This window comes from Bos indicus x Bos taurus, chromosome 4 (assembly GCF_003369695.1).
Source record: "Bos indicus x Bos taurus breed Angus x Brahman F1 hybrid chromosome 4, Bos_hybrid_MaternalHap_v2.0, whole genome shotgun sequence".
Lineage (NCBI taxonomy): Eukaryota > Metazoa > Chordata > Mammalia > Artiodactyla > Bovidae > Bos > Bos indicus x Bos taurus.
Genome location: NC_040079.1, coordinates 42,403,721 through 42,424,071, shown reverse-complemented (window position 1 = coordinate 42,424,071; position 20,351 = coordinate 42,403,721). Strand labels below are relative to the sequence as shown.

At 40.6% G+C, this 20,351-nt stretch overlaps 1 protein-coding gene across 1 annotated transcript in view; it reads right to left on the bottom strand.

The window, feature by feature from the left end:
- BLVRA (biliverdin reductase A) overlaps positions 1–884 on the bottom strand; it is a 51,678-nt gene extending 50,794 nt beyond the window's left edge. The window contains exon 1 of the mRNA XM_027539216.1: positions 774–884. The gene's annotated coding sequence lies outside the window, so the exon portion shown is untranslated. The remainder of the gene's footprint in view (positions 1–773) is intronic.
- Positions 885–20,351: the final 19,467 nt, after the last annotated feature.

Here is a 20,351-nt window from a genome sequence, read left to right as displayed (position 1 = left end):
TTTTCACAGCAAGTTCACACTTTATTTTTTCCCCTGGACTTACTTTCTCTCTTACATTATCTTTGCTCCCCATATCTGGTTACATTTATTTTCTGCTGACTTGCTACGCCTCTACATGATTTTGTTGCAAACCACCCTAGTTTCTTTGTGGGACAATTCAGGGTATCAGTACTTCTAAACATTTGTGTCGAGATAACCTTGTGTTGCTGGGAGCTCAGCCTTAGTTTTTCTAGAGTGCACTTAAATCATGTAACCCGCAGAACAACGTCTGAAATGCTAAGAGTTTCCAGTTTCCAAAGAGGAAAGCGAAGTCAGGAGAGGTTAAGTGACCTGCGGAAGATTCATACCAAGGAGCAGAACCCCAGGCCGGCGGGACCCTGGAGTCCCAGCCGGCCGAGTTCTCACCCCCGCTGGAGATGCCGAGCACAGCCTTTCGCTCACCCTGCCGCCCCACTACGCCGAATCGCCCTAAACACTAGCTGAATACCTCTACATAAAAACCGAAACCATCACTATAATGAAATAGGGATGAAATGTTCTTAATACTCGGCCTTTGTTTATTTGACTCAGGCCCTCCCCAAGGAGCCCGGAGCGATCGCCGGCCAGCCGAGTCTCGCTTGCGCCCGCTCCCTGCCGGTCCGGGCGAGGCGGGCGGCGCCCAGAGTTCTGGGCCGGTGGCTGGTCAGGCGCTGGGTCTCCCGCGCGCCTCGGTTTTTAAGCTCCTTCTGGAGGGTTTCAGAAAAGCCTGACCCCAATCCCCCTGCGCGCCTTACCTGCCGCTGGGCACAAAGCTGAAGCTCTCCGAGCCACCTCCGGGCTCCGCGCCACCACCCGCCCTACGAACACTGCAGGAGCGCGGCTGGGATTGGCTGCCGAGGGACGGGGAGAGGCGGGCGGAGGGAGGAGGAGAAACCGGACTGGGTGGGGAGTGTGTGGGGAAGGGGTCCCGCCTACGCCTCCTCCCCCGAGGGCGCAGCCCCAGCACTCTGCTAGGTTACCCGAGCCGCTGGACTGGCTGTGAACTTGTGCAGGCGGCAGTCTTCGGCCCAGCTCCTGCCCTGTCCCTTGCGCCTTGCTTGGCGGCGCCAGTGGGCCGAGGGCGCGCATCCGCAGGGGAGCGGGAGCCCTAAGCTCGTGCTCCGGGCCCGCAGAGTGTCTGGGGCTGTGCACCGTGTGCCCCATCTCTAGTAGGGGGCATCGGAGCCCCCTCCTCTGCCCCAGTCCCGCCACGGGAACCCGATGGATCTTTTTTGGGTTAGTAGCTCCGGCCCTGGTGGAATAACCAGGGAGGAGTTTTTTTCTCCTCCGTGTGTATATTGAAATACCTGTAACATAACATTTCGATCTTAACCATTTTTAAAGTGTATACAGTTCAGTGGTATCAAATACATTTACTTAGTTGTGCAAAAACACCACTATCCATAACTGCTTTCATCTTGTGAAACTGAAGCTCTATACCCATAAAACAATGACTCCTTGGTTATTTCTTGCCCCCAAGTCCTGGTAAGCACCATTCTACTTTCTGTGTTTATGATTTTGACTGGTGTATCTCGTATATGTGGAATCATACATTATGTATCTTTTTCTGACTGGCTTATTTCATTTAGCATAATGACCCCAAGAGTCATCCATGTTGTAACATATCACACAATGTCCTTCCTTTTTAAGACTGAACAATATTCCATTGAATGTATATTTACATTTTGCTTATCTGTTCATCCACTGATGCACACGACTTGCTTTGTTGGGTTAGTTATTACAAATAATGCTGCTATGAACATGGGTATACAAATATCTCTTTGAGACCCTGCTTTCTATTCTTTGGGGTATATGCCCAGAAATGGAATTGCTGGATCATAGGTGGCTCAGAGGATACAGTGTCTGCCTACAATGCGGGAGACCCGGGTTCGATCCCTATGTCGGGAAGATCCCCTGGAGAAGGAAATGGGAACCCATTTCGGTACTCTTGCCTGGAAAATCCTATGGTCTGAGAACCCTGGTAGGCTACAGTCCATGGGTCGCAAAGAGTCGGACACGACTAAGCGACTTCATTTCATAACTTCATAGTAATTCTATCTTTAATTACTTGAGGAAACACCAGTTTTCCATAGTGACTATACCATTTTACATTTTCACCAATAATGCACAAAGTCCTAATTTCTCCATGTCGTCGCAAACACTCATATTCTGTTTGTTTGTTCGTTTCAGCAGTAGCTAGCCTAATGGATGTGAGGTGGTATCTCAATTCAGTTTTGATTTGCATTTCCCTAATGATTTGGATCTCTTCTTCGGAGAAAAATCTGTTTTGTTCATTTTGAATCAGGTTGTTTGGCTTTTGTTGTTGAGTTTTAGGAGTTCTCTATATATTCTGGGTATTAATTTTTTATCAGATATATGATTTGCAAATATTTTCTCCCATTCTATGGGTTGCCTTTTTACTCTTTTTGCTTTTGATGCACAATCTGTCTTAATTTCATGAAGCCCAATTTGCCTATTTTTCCTTTTGTTACCTGTGCCTTTGGTGTCATATCCAAGAAATCATTGCTAAATCCATGTAGAAGTTTATGTCTTACATTTAGGTCCTTTATCTGTTTTTGAGTTAATTTTGTATATGTCAGGTAGGGGTCCAACTTTATTCTTTTTCATTGTGGATATCCAGTTTTTCTAGCAACATTTACTGAACAGATTGTACTTTCCCCCATTGAATGGTGTTGGCTCCCTTGTCAAAAATAATTTGACTACATTTGGGGTTTATTTTTGGATGCCCCATTCTATTCCATTGTTCAATGTCTCTGTGTTTATGCTAATACCACACATTTTTGATTAGTGTAGCTTTAAGATAAGTTTTAAAATCAGGAAATCAGGGGTGAAGTCCTCCACTCTAGCTCTTTTTCAAGATTGTTTTGGCAATTTGGGGTCCTTTGAAATTCCACATGAATTTTAGGGTGGTTTTTTCTATTTCTGCAAAAAAATTGTTGAAATTTTCATATGGATTGCTTTGAATCTATGGATTAGTTGAATTTTATTGACATTTTGACAATATTGTCTTTTACTTCATGAACATGGAATGTACATCCGTTTATTTATGTCTTCTTTAATTTCTTTCAGCATTGTTTTGTATTTTCCATTGTATGAGCCTTTCACCTCCTTACTTAATTCCTAGATATTTTATTTTGTTTGATGCTGTTATATATAGAATTGTTTTGTAATTTCTTTTCAGATAGTTCATTGTCAGTGTACAAAAGTGCAACTAATTTTTGTGCGTTGGCTTTATGACTTGCTACTTTGATGAAAATTTATTAGTTATAATAGGTTTTTTTTTTTTTCTTCCTTGATGGATTCGGGCTTTCTATATATTAGATCATATCATCTATGAACAGATGCACTTTTACTTCTTTTTTTCCAATTTGGATGACCTTTTTTTTTTCTTACTTAATTGCACTGGCTAGAATTTCAGTATTGTATCGAATAGAAGTGGCAAAAGTGGCTATTCTTGCCTTGTTCCTTGTCTTTTGGAAAAGCTTTGAGTCTCTCACCATTGCCTATGATGTTCACTGACAGTTTTTCACATATGATTTTACTATGGTGAGGTAGTTTCATTTTACTCTAGTGTAGTGAGTGTTTTTTATCATGAAAAGGTGTTGAATTTTGTCAAATGCTTTTTCTACATCAATTGGAGCGATCATGTGCTTTTTCCGCTTCGTTCTATTGGTATGACTCATTATATGGATTGATTTTCATATGTTGAACCGTCCTTAGTTATTGTGAATAATCCTTCTAATATGCTGCTGAATTATATTTCCTAGTATTTTGGTGAGCATTTCTCATCAATGTTTATAGGGGATATTGATCTGTAGTTTTCCTTTTTTAGGATGTCTTTATCTGTCTTTGGTGTCAGGGTAATGGTAGCCTCATAGAATGAGGTAGGGAGTATTTCCTTCTCTTCATTTATTTTTTTTTTTTCTGGAAAATTAGAGAAGGATTAGTATTCTTCTTTAAATGATACCTTCACTGTGAAGCCATCAGATCCAGGACTTTTATTTGTGGAAAGTTTTTATTACAGATTCAATCTCCTTACCAGTTGTAGCTACATTTCAAATTTTCTATTTCTTCATGAGTTAGTCTTGGTAGGTTCTGTGTTTCTAGAGTTTGTCATTTCATGTAGGTTCTCCAATTTGTTGTTGTACAGTTGTTTATACTATTCTCTTACAATCCTTTTTATTTCTGTAGCATCAGTAGTGTCGTCACTACTTTCTTATCTGATTTTCGTAGTTTGAGTCTTCTTTGTTTTCTTAGTCCGTGTAGCCAAAGGTTTGCCAATTTTGCTGATCTTCTCAAAGAACCAACTTTTGGTGTCATTGATTTTCTCTATTGTTTTTATATTCTCATTTTCATTTATCTGTAATCTAATCTTTATTGTCTCCTCTCTTCTAGCTTTGAGTTTGTTCTTCTTTTTCAAGTTCCTTAGGTTGTTGATTTGAAATCTTTCTTATTTTTTAACATAAGCTTTTATAGCTATAAATTTTCCCCTTAGCACTGCTTTTGATAAGTCCCATAAGTTACGGTATGCCATGTTTTCATTTTTATTTATCTCTGAGTATTTGCTAATTTCTCTTATATTTTCTTCTTTGATCCATTGGGTGTTTGTATGTATATTGTTTAATTTCTACAACTTTGTGAATTTTCCAGTTTTCTTCTTGTTATTGATTTCTAATTCCATCCGTTGTGGTCAGAGAAGGTACTTTGTATGATATCTATGTTTTCAAACCTATTGAGACTTAATTTGCAGCCTAACATGTGATCTATCCTGAAAAATGTCCAAGGTGCATTTGAGAAGAAGGTGTAGTCCGTTGTAGAGTGCTCTGTGTATGTCTGTTAGATCAGTTGGTTTACTGTATTAAGTCTTCTATTTCCTTTCTTATATTCTGTCTTTTTTTTTTTTAGCCATTATTATGAGTGGGGCATTGAAGTCTTCAACTACTATTGTAGAACTATTTCTTCTTTCAATTTTGTCAATTTTTGCTTCATATATTTTGATGTTCTATATTAAAGTGTGTATATGTCTATACTTATTAAATCTTCTTTCTTGAGTGAATCTTTTATGAATATATAATGTGCTTGTCACATAATCTTTTTGGATTTAAAGTCGATTTTGTCTGGTATTATTATAGCCATATCTGCTCTCTTTGGGTTACTGTTTTCATGGATTATCTTTCCCCATCCTTTCTCTTTCACCATGTTGTGTCTTTGGATCTCAAGTGCATCTCTTACAGACAGCATAGAGTTGCATCATGTGTTTTATTTATTCTGCCAGGATGAGTCTTTTGACTGGAGAGTTTGATCTATTTACATTTAAAGCAATTACTGATAGCAAAGCTCTTCTGTCACATGCTAGTTGTTTTCTATATACCTTTTTTGTCTCTCATTTCCTGCATTACTATCTTCTTATGTGTTTAGTTGATAGTAAAATGATTACATTTCTATCTCATTTCCTTTTGTGTATATTCTATAGCTATTTTCTTTGTGGCCACCAAAGAAGATTATATTTAACATCCTAAAGTTATAGCATTATAATTTTAATTTACTCTAGCTTCACTTCAATAACATGCAAAAACTCTGTTCCTTTATAGTTCTTTCCCCACCTCCTTTGGCTGTTGATGTTGCACATTTACATCTTACACATTGTGTGCCCCAAAACATAAACGAATAATTATTTTAAATCATGTAGAAAACAAAAAGTGCAGTTACAAACCATTGTTGCAATGATATAGCTTTTATAATTGCTCATGTACCTTTACTGAAACCCTGATTTCTCCATACAGTTTCGGGTTACTATTGAGTGTCCTCATTTCACCTTGCAGGAGTCCCTTGAGCATTTCTTGCGGGGCAGATCTAATGGTTACAAACTCCCTCAATTTTTGTTTATCTGGGATTATCTTAATTTTCCCCTCAACTTTGAAAGACAGTTTTGCCACATTTAGGATTCTTATTGATATGCTTTCCTTTTAGCACTTTGGATATATCAGCCCACTTCTGGCCTCCAAGTTTTCGGAAGAGAAATTTGCTGATAATCTTTTTGAGTATACTTGTATGTGATGATTTTCTCCTCTCTCTGCTTCTTTTAAGATCATTTCTTTGGCTTTTGTAAGTTTGACTATATGTATCTTGGTATGGATATGTGAGTTCATCTTATTTGGAGTTGGTCAAATTTATTGGATGTTTATGTTCATGTATTTGACCACGTTTGGGCATGTTTTGGTCACTGTTTCTGCAAATATTCTCTTTGCCCCCTTCTGTTCTTCTTGGTCTCTCATGCGCATATTGTTCTGCTTGATGTCCCGTAGGTCCCTTAGGCTATGTTCATTTTCCATTTATTTTCGTTCTGTTCCTCATAGTTGATAACTTTAATTGTCCTATTAAGTTACTGATTGTTTCTTCAGTCTGCTCAAATCTGCCTTTGAATCCCTCTTGTTGATTTTTCATTTCAGTTACTGTACTTTTCAATTCCAGAATTTCTTTTCTACTTCATCTTAGGCTTTCTATGTATTTCCATTTTGCTCACACATTGTTTTCTTGACATTTCCCACATATCTCTCTAGTTCTTTGAGCATCTGTCAGACAGTTGTTTTAAAGATTTGTCTAGTATATCTGCCATTAAATCTTTTTCAGGGACAGTTTCTGTTCATTTCTTTTCTTTGAATGGGCTATACTTTCTCTGTATGCTTTGTGATTTTGTGTGTGCGTGTGTGTGTGTGTGTAACACTGATCATTTGAATCTAATAATGTGGTAATGCTGGAAATCAGATCTTCCCTTTCCCCAGGGTCTACTGATTTCTGTTGTTTTTGTTTTTATTGATTGTTGTAGGTTACTTGTGTGATGAGGATCAGCCTAATATGTACATTTGAGGTTTTCTCTGGTCTTTTGTGAGACTTTTCCTGGGTATGTGTGGTCACTTTCCAATTCCCCGCTTACATACAGTTGTTTTTTATGTCCTAGTCTTTAATGTCCCCCCAAAGGGGGAAAAAGCAAATGAGGAAGGGGAGGTGGGGAGGGAAGGGCCCTTTTAATCCTCTGTAGGTCACTTCAGTTGGGGAGGAAGGATTTGCACCAATGAAGGGAGGTGCAATTGTGGCTGCCCCCCTCTTTGATTGCACCTCTGTGATCATGAGTAGTAATCTGTGCTCAGAGGCAGATATTCAGAGGACAGGCTCCTGCCTCCCCCAAGCTCTATATAAGCCATTCCAGGAGCGTGTGCACAGTTGTCTGCCATGCAGCTGGGGATGGAGGATGGGGAGCTGCTGCTGTGCTAACAGTTGAAATTGGCTGAAATTAACCACAATTTGCTGTCCAAATCTTCCCCTGGAAGTTGAAAGCCTTCAGCAGACTCCAGAGTTCCAAAATAATTACCTCGGACAGATTCTGACCGTGCAGTTGTTGTCTGGATAGGCAGACAGATTCTTGATGTGTCCTATTCTTTCCATAATCAGGACTGCGACCTGTAGGTTGACTAGCATTTCCCTCGACAAACAGTTTTCACACTTTACTCTGTGTTGTGTCTGACTCTTTGCAACCCCATGGCCCGTAGCCCGCCAGGCTTCTCTGTCCATGGGATTATCGAGACAAGAATACTGGAGTGGGTCGTCATGCCCTCCTCCAGGGAATCTTTCTGACCCAGAGATCAAACCCACCCACACTTTATCCTTTGACCTGACAAACCTGCTTAACCAAGTGAGAAGAGAGAAAACAAGTCTTTATCTTGCATTTAAATTCCCCTGTCTCCTAAGCGCCATACTCTTCTCTTTCACAGCCCACTTAATATTTCTCCTTGGATGTCTGAAATACATTTCCATCTTAACATGCACAGATCTGTGCCCCTGATTTTCCCTCTTCCCATACTTTACCAACTCCATCCTTCCAGCTGTTCGGGCCAAAAACTTAATGTTACCTTTGACTTATCTTTCTCTCACATCCCACATCTGTGGGCCAGGAAATTGTTGGGTGGACCCTGCTAGCATATACAGTCTGACTACTTCTTACCATATCTCATTCATCTCCGACCTGAGTCACTGAAGTCTTCTTCCTGGCTTTCCTGCAGTTTATCCTCACACAGTAGCCAGAATGACCTTGAAAAAAATAAAGGATTATGTACCTCCTCTTCCCAAATCTTCCAGTGGTTTCCCATTTAATTCAGAGTAAAAGCCAAACCCCTCAGTGCCCTAGAGGATCCTTTCCTAGTGCTTCAGTGACCTCAAACACTACAACCCTCTTTGGCTAATTCAGTTACTCTGGCCTTCTTACCATTCCTTGAAAAGGCAGGCAGGCTTCTGCCATAGGGCCTTTACATTGGGTTGTCCAGCTCTGGAATGCATGACTAATTCCCATTTCCTGATCTTTGCTTAAATTCTATCTCAGTGAGAACTATCCCTACCACCTTACTCAAAATTATCATCTCCCTGCTCCTAATTCCTTAATTTGCTTATTTCTTCTCATAACATTTATCATCTTCTAATATACTCGATTATTTATTTATTTATTCTGCTTATTGTTTATTATCTGTCTCTTCCATTCATCTACTCCTACTCTTGCTTCTTGGGCCATTGATATGCCCTTTCTTGGGGAAAAAAAAAAAAAAAGTTAACTGCCATGAGAAGGGTGCTTCACAGGCAAGGTCTAGATCATAAGCCAAAACTCTGGAATCTGAATGTAAGATAATTTTAAATAAACTGCATGGAGAAGAGGTGGTTCCCCATAAGGAAATGCTGTGTTCTGCCATCAGGAGAAGAGATGCTGGCTAGGCAAAAGCCACAAGATTGTCACTTGCTGAGTCAGACTAGCTCACCCAGAGAAACTTTGGGAAAGTCTATGAAAGGGGCCACACGTGTCCTCAAGTGTAGGGTGTAAGGATGAGGCTGCTGCTGACGAAAAAAAAATGCAAAATGTGCGAGTTGCAAGTCAAATTTTATTTGAGGCAGTATGAGGACTGGGGCCTGGGAGACAGCACCTCAGATAGCTCTGAGAAACTGCTCCAAAGAGGTAGAGGGCAGGGAGGACAGTGTATATGTGATTCTGGTAAAGGGGGAGTACACTTGCAATCAAGCACATATTTTTTTGTAGAAAATTTCTGCTGATCTTGGGAAACTTCTTCTAGTCACAAGAAACAATTGTTACACATGAAGGATTTTAGTGCTTTTCTAGATATGAGGAGATATAAGAATTGGGCTCATAAAATCAGCTCCCACGAATATCTGTTTGAGGACCTGCCCTGCCAGTTTTCCCAGAACACAGAGTGCCTCGTTTCTGCTCTCCATTCTGGACTCCTTCAGGGAGTGTTGGAGGTTAGCAGCTGCAGCAGCACATGATTTAATCCTGGTAGAGGTGGATGGCAAGTGCCCGAGGCAAGTGCCAATTGTAGTTGATACTGCCAAAGCCCTTTCTTGTAGTGTGTCATGAAGGTGCTGTTTATCTTAATCCTTGTGTAGTTTGATTTTATGTTCATTTTCTACTTTTATGAGAACTTCCCATTATAAAAAGTAACCTTCTCCAACCTGAAGGCGTTTGTGGAGGTTGGAGGTGGGAAACAGTAACAGGCTGCCTCGGGCCACAAGTAGCAGGAAGCCCGCATTCAGACGGCAGTAAACAAGAGGCTGTGTTAGGGCTCCACCTCCACTTCTCTGATACTCTGTTTGCTCTTCCCCCCTCCCCCTACGAGTGACAGATTTTGTATAGATTTTGATTAAGAAATCAAGATACACTAGATGTGAAATTCTAGGACCAGATCTCCAAGGAGATAAGAAGGAATCAAAGGGGAGGGATGATTTGGTAATGAAATCTCTGATCAGTTCTTGCTGTGCTGTGAATTCCCCTTCTCCCCATTTGAGGAAAACTGCAGCCAGCATCATTCCTCCAGGCTTCCAGAAGACCACTTGGAGAACTTGATAAGTATACTTGAAGAACCCTCTGGACTGTCATCTACTCTCAGCTGGGAAAGACACGCTGCAGCTGGCTGGGGAAGCAGAGCCAGCAGTGTGCTGCTTGGCTGGCACTGGTCAGCGTGCATAGAGGGTCCATTTATAGGATGCATTTGTGCTTCCCATGGTCAGGTGTAAGCCATGCACAAGAGACGGTCCTTTTGGGTCCAGTCCAATAAAGCCTCCTAGAGAGGCAGAGGGATCCTCTGAAGAAGGATCCTATGCCACCAGGGGAAGACAGAGACTTCAGGAGAATACCATCAGCTAGACACCAACCAGAAAATGCCTGGAATATCTGGCAGCTAAGCAACAATCAGAACATTTTGAAACTAAACAGACTTATTTAGGTCACTACCACAGAAAAATGGATACAATAACTGCATTTGACCTTGTGAGGTCTCTAAGATAATGGGCCCTGAGAAAAACTGCATTCCTATATGTAGCCAAGAATGTAGGTGAAAGGGGAAAGAAACTAAGCAAAAGGGGCATTACACCAAAACCTGAGATGAATTACCGCATTTTAATATATGTTACCACTCTTTTGCTAATAAATACATGATTTAAATAGCGCCATGACAGTTCTGTTTAGACCATATGGGATTAAAGGAGGAACTAATCATGTAAGCCTTGACATCTACCCAGGAATGAAAAAGAAGGTGGTTTTCTCTCCTCCCCACTTTTTCCTTGATTATAAAAATGCAGCCCTAGTTGTTCTCGGGGCTGCGCTCCCTTGCCTGCTTATTGTATGTCTCACAAACGTCCTATGCTAATAAACTCACTCCTTCCTGTCACTTAGCCCCACAGTCAATTCTTTTTGGTCTCAGGTTTGAGACCAAAGGACCTGACTATCAGTAAGTCCTGACACCAGGTGAGCAGTTTTAATTAAAAGAGTGCGTTCAAGTCCCCTTCTGAGTCAGGGATTGTGGATTTAAGTCCCAATCTGCAGTGCAGCTGTGTCTGAGTCCCATCCTGTGGGTTCAAATCCCGGCCTGAGGTTTGGCTGGTTTCAAGTACCATCTGAGGAGGAGTGTGGTTTAAACAGTACATCTTAGGGCAGGAGAATTGCTGGAGAGAGGTCCTTGGTGACAGTCACCTCCAAAGAGTTTGTAAAAATCCCAGTCCAAAATTAAGATCATATATGTATTTCTCAGGGCTTTCCAGGTGGCACTATTGGTAAAGAACCCGTCTGCAATGCAGGAGACTTATATAAGAGATGCAGGTTTGATCCTTGGTTCAGGAAGTTCCCCTGGTTCTTGCCTGGAGAATTCCATGGATGGAGGAGCCTGGTGGGCTCCAGTCCACAGGGTTGCACAGAGTCAGACACGACTGAAGCAAAGTAGCATGCACACATGTATGTTTATCTCAAAATCTTATAATAGGAACTGTTCACCTAGGTTCCATTTATTATTCCTTGCCAGTCAGAACCATTTCAGGATCTCCCTCACAGAATCAGCGAGTTGCTTATAAATTCATTTGGCTTTATTGCAGAAAGTCTGCAAGTGAGAGGTATTTTTCTCCTTGTGTTTTGTTCCATCCAAATATCAAGCCCTATTTGATCTTAAGACCCAAGAGATTCTGATTTCTACTTATGGTCTCTTAACAGAAATGCAGAATCAAGCTCCAATTCCCTTGCCCCAAGCCGTCTGAGTGCAATTTTAAGGCTTTATATTGCTCTTTGGTTAGAATTAGTCTTATGGCTCCATCTAACTCTATAACTGGCTAGAAACTATGGGGTACTAAAGGGAATGTCTGGAGGCTCTTACTGTCTCTGCCACTTAAGGGCATAGAGGGGTTCATCATTCTGTAATTATTTATTGAGCACATGCTGTATGAGCACTGGTATAAGGTACTGGGGAAACACATTAATGAAACAGTCCTAGATGGCATTACTTGGAGGACATTGTAGTTTTAGAAGAAACTCAGGCAGAAACAGGAGAGTGCAGTATCCCGCATGCCTTGACTTCTTTATGAAATCCTCTGAGATACCACCTGAAGACGGGGGCACTGCACAGGATCTTGCATGTGTAGACAGGAATGGTCAACTAGAAAAAACGGAGAGTAAATGCAAATGTGACCTTATTTATACACAGGCAGGGGAAGTTTCAGAACACCAGAAATATATCTACATATTCTAGAATTTTGAATGTAAATTTTGAATATGTAGAAATACGTCTATATATTCTAAATTTTTGAAGGGATTACTATATTTTCTATTGTATCAGAAAAAATCCTCATGTCCATCTGCATCAACTTTAAGATCTGGAGGGACTCCTCCCTTCCCAGGAGATACTGCTTAGGAAAACCTACCTCCAGTTTGTAAAAGAAAGCAGTGGCTAAAGTGGCCTACACAGAAAAATGGGTCAACTTCCGCCCGATCAATTTACCCCTCCAATCCCACTGGGATTTCTTTATTGACTCTTTACCGACCCACATTTTCTTTTCTCCCTGCAAAATGTACTTACCAATGCTAAACACTCGCAGCTGTGGTATGGCACACCCGCTTTTGTTCCCACCAGCCGAATAGTAAATTTACCAAGTTATCAGTGTAGTGGGTGGACTGGTGAGGGTTGAATTGTGTCCCCTAAAAACGACCTGCTGACATCCTAACTCCTAGTACCTCAGGATGTGACCTTATTTGGAGATGGATTCTCGACATCAGAGTCCTCAGAGTAGACTCTAAGTAGATATCATTGATGTTCTTATGAAAGGGGGAAATTTGGACAGACATACACAGAAAGAAGATGGCCATGTAAAGACAGAGAACTGGAGTATTATGTCTACAAGTCAAGAACACCAAAGATTTCCAGCAAATTATTTGAAAGTAGAGATAGGCAAGGAACAATATTTCCTCTTCAAGTTTCATAGAAAATGTGGGCCTGCTGATACCTTGATTTCAGACTCTAGCTTGCACATCTGTGAGACAACAAATCTGTGTGGTTCTCAACCACTCAGTTTGTGATAGTTATGGCAGCCACACAAAGCTGCTGCTGCTGCTAAGTCGCTTCAGTCGAGTCCAACTCTGTGAGACCCCATAGACAGCAGCCCACCAGGCTCCCCCGTCCCTGGGATTCTCCAGGCAAGAACACTGGAGTGAGTTGCCATTTCCTTCTCCAATGCCTGAAAGTGAAAAGTGAAAGTGAAGTCACTCAGTCGTGTCCAACTCTTAGCGACCCCATGGACTGCAGCGCACCAGGCTCCTCCATCCATGGGATTTTCCAGGCAAGAGGACTGGAGTGGGTGCCATTGCCTTCTCCAACACAAAGCTACCACAGTGTGCATATGCCAACGCCAGTTATATTAGTCATTATAATTTAAGTAAATATGTCAACCAAAGAATTAACGCAAAAAGGAGCTGTTAAAAGAGACTCAAGACTTAGAGAATTAACTTATGGTTGCCGGGGTGAAGGATAGGGGAAGGGAGAGTAAGGGAGTTTGAGGTGGACACATACACACTGCTATACTTAAAATGGATAACCAACGAGGACTTAGTGTATAGCATATGGGGCTCTGCTCATTGTTACATGGCAGCCTGGATGGGAGGGGAGTTTGGGAGAGAATGGATACATGTATATATGCATGGCTGAATCTCTTCACTGTTCACCTGAAATTATCATAATATAGTTAATTGGCTATACGCCAATAGAAAATTGGAGAAGGAAATGGCAACCCACTCCAGTATTCTTGCTTGGGAAATCACATGGAAAGGGGAGCCTGGCAGGCTATAGTCCGTGGAGTCACCAATAGTTGGACATGACTGAACATGCATGCATGCACACGATAGAAAATAAAAAGTTAAAAAAAATTTTTTAAAAAGGACCTGTTATAGCTAAGATTTAAGTTGAATGCTTTGAAAGACATGATAGGAGTGAGTCTTTGAAAAACCTGCTGTTGAATTACACGTAGGCAAGCAATTGTAGTCTATTGGAAGGAAAAAAAGTAGGGTCCTGCACTCAAATTGCTAAAAGCAAATTTTTCACAATGCCTGGTGTGGTTCATGTAAGAAAGATGTTACAAAACTCTAGTCATCAGCCATACACTCAAACAAATGTCTTGAACCTAAAGAAAATATTGGCAAACAAATATACACTTATGTGTCTTAAAATATATGAGATAAGTGCATGCTATGCATGCTAAGTCGCTTCAGTCATGTCCAACTCTGTGCAACCCCATAGGCGGCAGCCCATCAGGCTCCTCCGTCCACAGGATTCTCCAGGCAAGAATACTGGAGTGGGTTGCCATTTCCTTCTCCAAATCTTGATATGAAAACCATACAAATACGAGAAAGAAAAATTGTAAGCCCATTTCTTAAATATAGATGCAGAAATCCAGCTAAAATACCAGCAAACTGAATTGTGCAGTGACTAAATATAGTGAAATAAGATCAAGAATGTAAAGGTGATTTAACATTAGAAAGTCATAACTAAACTAAAGCAAGATCTCTGAAATCTTCCAGAAATTGGTCACCGAGTATGTGCATGTTGCTGCTGCTGCTGCTGCTAACTTGCTTCAGTCGTGTCCGACTCTGTGTGACCCCATAGGCGGCAGCCCAGCAGGCTCCGCTGTCCCTGGGATTCTCCAGGCAAGAACACTGGAGTGGGTTGCCATTCCCTTCTCTAGGCAAGAACACTGGAGCGGGTTCCCATTCCCTTCTCCAGTGCATGAAAGTGAAAAGTGAAAGTGAAGTTGCTCAGTCGTGTCCAACTCGTCGAGACCCCATGGACCGCAGCCTACCGGGCTCCTCCGTCCATGGGATTTTCCAGGCAAGAGTACTGGAGTGGGGTGCCATCGCCTCCCATGTGCATGTTGCTTAAAACTAATTCTCTGCCTTTACTCTTTTGGTTAATTGATCATTAATGTGCTGATCACACGAGTAAGAGGGACTCTACTGTATTGTTACAGAAAATTTGGAACTAGATATGAGTTTGAAACTTGGTTCAATGAACTATACATCTTGTGCAAGTTTCCAAATTTTTCTAAGATTTAGTCATCTCATTTGTATAAAATGGGAATAATAATACCTGCAAACCACATTGTGAAATTACATGAAATAATGTATTTAAATTGGCAGTATTAGATGTGCTTCTGTTGAAAGTGGGAGAAAACTTAAACATGGCTTAAACAAAAAGAGCATGTATTGGCTTGTGACAGTAACAAAATTCTGAGGGTAGCATTGGCTCCAGGCACAGCTGGACTCAATTCTATAAGTAACATTCCAGAACCTGGTTTCTCTGTCTACATCAGTCAACTACTCCTTGTTGGCTCAGATGTTAGACAAAATCTCCCTAAGGGCCACAAAAGACATTTTTTTCCATATCCTCCCAAGTTCAAGATTGGGGCAAAAGAGTCCCTGCTTTACTTTCAGAGCCCCATTAAGTCCTTGGTTTGGAGAAGATGCCACGCCTATCTCTGTATCAGTCACTATCCCAGAGGAAAGCAGTGATTCAATTTGGGAGGATGAGGTCCTATGTTCCACACAAAGAATGTGGTTTGGGTAGGGGCAGGGGGCTCTCTCAAAAAACAGTAACAGTACCAAAAGCATGGGGGATGAGTTTGGGGCAGGTAGAAACACTAAATGTTCATGCACTAGCTTTGAGATGATGCCTCTTAGACAAACCAGCATTAGCTATCTCTGTTTTGTCTCACACCTCCAGCTCCTAACTCCTACTCCCACTTTGGGTCTAGAGAGGGTGCTGATTTCATTAGAGGAGATGCCCTGATCTTCCCTCTGCTTTCAAATCCTTGACGGTATACCCCCAATCTGCCAGACCAAATTGTGGCAAATCTCCTCTGGTGCTGTTCTTCCAACTGCCTCACCCTTCACCCTCACCCACTACTCTAATTCTGACCTTTAAGTTTCAAGGTTGCTCTTCAATTCTAGGATATCAGGAGGCAGTAAAGTATTAAATTCTTCACGAGTTTCATGACTTTGTTCACTTCTTTTACTCTGTCTTTCCAAACTCAGATTTTGATTTGAGCCACACTGAGAAACGCATCTACCTCCTATCACTTGCATTGGGAACCTGGACTTCTCTACCACTGTTTTTTAATTGTTTGGAGTAGATGTCTGCTCCGTAATCATAACTGGCTCTAAATTGAATACTGGGGTACAAACCACTCATCAACCTCAATATCCATTCTCCTGCTTTTGGTGCCCCAAATTTTAGCTGGGCACACTCTGCCCAGAACAGACCATGTTATCTAGTCTTCTTGGCAGCCCAGATGTAGTCATGAGATTAAGTTTCAGTTGGGAATAGGTGACTCATAAAATTTCCAAATCGTTTCCTTAAAGGGAAAGGGTTTTCCCTTCCCACTTGACTTTGTATCGCTAGTTTGTTCTTGCGTGTTTCTCTTCATACATCCCTGCCTAATTCAACTCAGTTATTCTCACTAGTTATCCTTCCTCCAGAGGATTCTTCCACCCATTCCTTCATACAGGTAATTACACTCTTGGTTTTCTTCCAGTCTTTCCTGGAGTCCCACAGATTCCCAAGGGTTTTGTCATACATCATATCCTAATGACTTCCAAGGGTGTACCTCCAGGGATCATTGCCCTCTTGAGCTCTGACCCTCTATGTCCAACTGCTTATCTTGTTCCAGGTGATTTTATAAACCTGTCATTCTCCTTGTGTTCATTAGTTGGAATTCTCTATTCAGAAGAATTTCCTTTCTTCAACTGAAATATATGTCGAGAAAATGCAGGTGAATGCTTATTTGTTACTAATCTATTTTCTGAATACTATATTGGTGCCCTAACAGCCACTAAAGGGATCAGTGAATTTGTTTTCTTAAGTACCACTTGCACAGCAAAAAAAAAAAAAAAAAAAAAATCGACCAATGAAAAGGCAACTTCAGAATGAGAGAAAATATTTAAAAACAGTATATCTGATAAGAAGTTAATATCCAAAATATATAAGAAACTATACAATGCAAAAGCAAAAAAAAATAATGATAATCCAATCCAAAAATGGGCAAAGGACTTGAATAGACATGTTTCTGGAGAAGACACAGAAATGGCCAGAAAGTACATGAAAAGGTATTCAGGGTCACTAATCATCAGGAAATGGAAATCGAAACCACAGTGAGATATCAGTCACTCCTGCTAAATTGCTGTTATTGAAAAGAGATAGCAAAAGGGCTTCCCTGGTGGTTCAGTGGATAAGAATCCTCCTGTTAATGCAGGGGACACAGGTTCACGGGTCTGAGAAGATTTCACATGCCTCAGAGTACTCTTGCCTGGAAAATCCCATCGGTGGAGGAGCCTGGTAGGCTGCAGTCCATGGGGTTGCGAAGATTCGGACATGATTGAGCGACTTCACTTTCACTTTTCACTTTCATGCACTGGAGAAGGAAATGGCAACCTACTCCAGTGTTCTTGCCTGGAGAATCCCAGGGACGGCGGAGCCTGGTGGGCTGCCATTTATGGGGTCGCACAGAGTCGGACACGACTGAAGTGATTGAGCAGCAGCAGCAGCAGAGAACCTAGGCCCATATGCCGCAACTACTGAATCCACGCTCTAGAGCCTGCAAGCCGCAGCTACTGAAGGCTGCGCGCCTTGAATCTGTTCTCCGCAACAAGAGAAGCCACCGCAAAGAGAAGCCGGTGCTACAGCGAAGTAGCCCCTGCTCGCCGCAACTAGAGAAAGACTGTACAGCAACGAACAGCCAGTGCAGTCAAAACAAAAGTAAAAAAGAAAAAGAGAGATAACCAGTGTTGGTGAAGATGTGGAGAAAAGAGAACCGTTGTGAATTGTTGATGGAAATGTAAATTGGTGTGGTATTATGGAAAATAGTATGGAAGTTTCTCAAAAAGTTAAACATAGGCCTATCATATAATTCACTGTAGCCAAGACATGGAAACAGTCTAAGTGTCCATTGATGGATAAAAGAATAAAGAAAAAACACGGACACAGTTATTATATATATACAATTTGTTCAGTCATAAAATAAAAGTGTATCTTGCCATTTGCAACTAAATAGATCTTAGAGGCATCATGATAAGTGAAACAAGTCAGTCACAGAAAGACAAATACTGCATAGTCTCACTTTATGGAATCTAAAAAAAGCTGAACTCATAGAAACAGAGTAGAATGGTGGTTGCCAGGGGCTGGAGTTGAGGAAACGAGGTGATGTTGGTCAAAGGGAACACATTTCCGGTTATGAGCTCAAGTTCTAGCATGGCTCCAGTAGTTTTTGATAGTGCCCCTGCTTTCATACTTCAGGAAACAACCCAAGTACATTTTTCATACTTTCTGTCCCATATCCGGTGTCAGGTGTTTCTTCAAAATGTCTGGTTTCTTTTAAGAAGGAATAATATTATGCAACCACAGTATAAGCACTGGAGGGGTTCATTGCTAGTGGAGTGTCATTATCTCTAGGCCTTTTTAGTGGTCAGGGTTAGGAAATATGCATTTATTTAGGAAAAGAAAAATGAATAAACCCTGCACTTATAGCAGTATTTTTAATTCAAATAAAGTGTATCAAATTTTTCATTCTTTGATTTTATTTTTGCATCTCATTTTCTTATTGTGAAAAAATTGGTTTCCAACAACACTAATGTCATTACTTACTTGATTTTTTACCCAACAAACACAGACATTAGATATTATATATAAATCATTGTAATACCTTCTAAGTAACAATATTAATACAAAAACAAACCAATTGAATTCAAGTTAAGATATCTTTGCAGGTTTTTTTTTTCCCGTAAGTGTACAGTCAAAATTGTTATTGTTGTTTAGTCACTAAGCCATGTCTGACTCTTTTGGGATCTCATGGACTGTATCCCGTGAGGCTCCTCTGTCCATAGGATTTCCCAGCAAGAATACTAGAGTGGGTTGCTATTTCCTTCTCCAGGGGATCTTCCTGATCCAGGGATTGAGCCCAAGTCTCCCACACTGGCAGGCAGATTCTTTACTACTGAGCCCATACAGGGCTTTAAAGTCATAATAATTTTTCTAAAAGTGGTTATACCAATAACTTTATCCAGAGTGAAGTTCATTTGTTTAATTTTTGCTTAGAACAAGTTTTATAAATTTAATTTTATTTTTTAATTATGTGAAATAATACTTGTTTCCAAAATAAAAATTAGAAAATCTGGAGTGGTCTGGCTCCCATCCCTGCTTCCTTTCCTCCGTTCCTCACTCACTTCCTATAACATGATTAGATTTTTTAATCTATTTTTTTAAAAAAATTAGCAAAAGCATATTAATCTTTCTCCCCTCCCCTATTTTCTATACAAAATACAGCATATTATCCATATCCTTCTAACTCATAGAAGTTTTTTTTGTTTTTTTTTTGACACTATATCCTGGAAATCACTCCATGGCCCTGTGAAGAGATATTCATTATTTTGTTTTAGAGATTCACAGAACTCCATTGAAAATCATAATTTGTCTGACTATTCTCCAATTAATAGGATATTCCGTTAAACCCAGTCTTTACTAATACACATAGTGCCAAAATAAGTGGCTTTGTGCATATTTCATTTCATATTTATAACATTTTAAAATGGCAATGTAAATATTCTGTCTTAAGGGTATGCTAGGTCAACTTAATTATTTTTTTACCATTAGACATTTTGGCAATTTTCTAATTTTTATTATAAAGAATGCAATTAACACAGTTAACATCCATATGCATAATTTTATTTCTGCTTCTGAGTATTTCTCTTTTAATCTGTACAGCATATAAACCATTTTAACAATGAAGGCTGAAAATGTTCTGCTAAGTGAAAGAAGCCAGTGGCCAAGGCAGCATTTTGTATGACTCTATTATGACATGGCACAAATAGGCATATCTGTGGACACTGCTGCTGAAGCTTTAGCTTCAATATTTTGACTACCTGATGTGAAGAGCTGACTCATTGGAAAACACCCTAATGCTGGGAAAGATTGAAGGCAAAAGAAGAAGGGGGTGGCAGAGGATGAGATGGTTAGGCAGCATCACCAACTCAATGGACATGAATTGAAGCAAACTTCAGGAGATAGTGAAGGACAGGGAAGCCTGGCATGCTGCAGTCCGTGGGATCACAGAGTTGGACAGGACTCAGTGACTGAGCAACAACCACAGCAGAGACAGAAGTTGATTACTGGTTGTCTGGGGCTGTGAGGGTAGGTGGGGACGTTGGGGAAGTGACAGTTAAGGGATGTGAGGTTTCATTTTGAGGTGATGAAATGTTCTAAAATTGATTGTGGTCATGGTTACACAAGTCTGTGAATATATAAAAGCCATTGAATAGTACACTTTAAATGAGTGAATTATAGTTAATTACATTTCAATAAAGCTATTAAAAATAGGATTTAGATTTATGCCTGCTGCTTTACTATTCTCACTCATTTCTGCTTTTATCTTCATTATTCCTCCTATTGCTTTTTTTTTTTTTT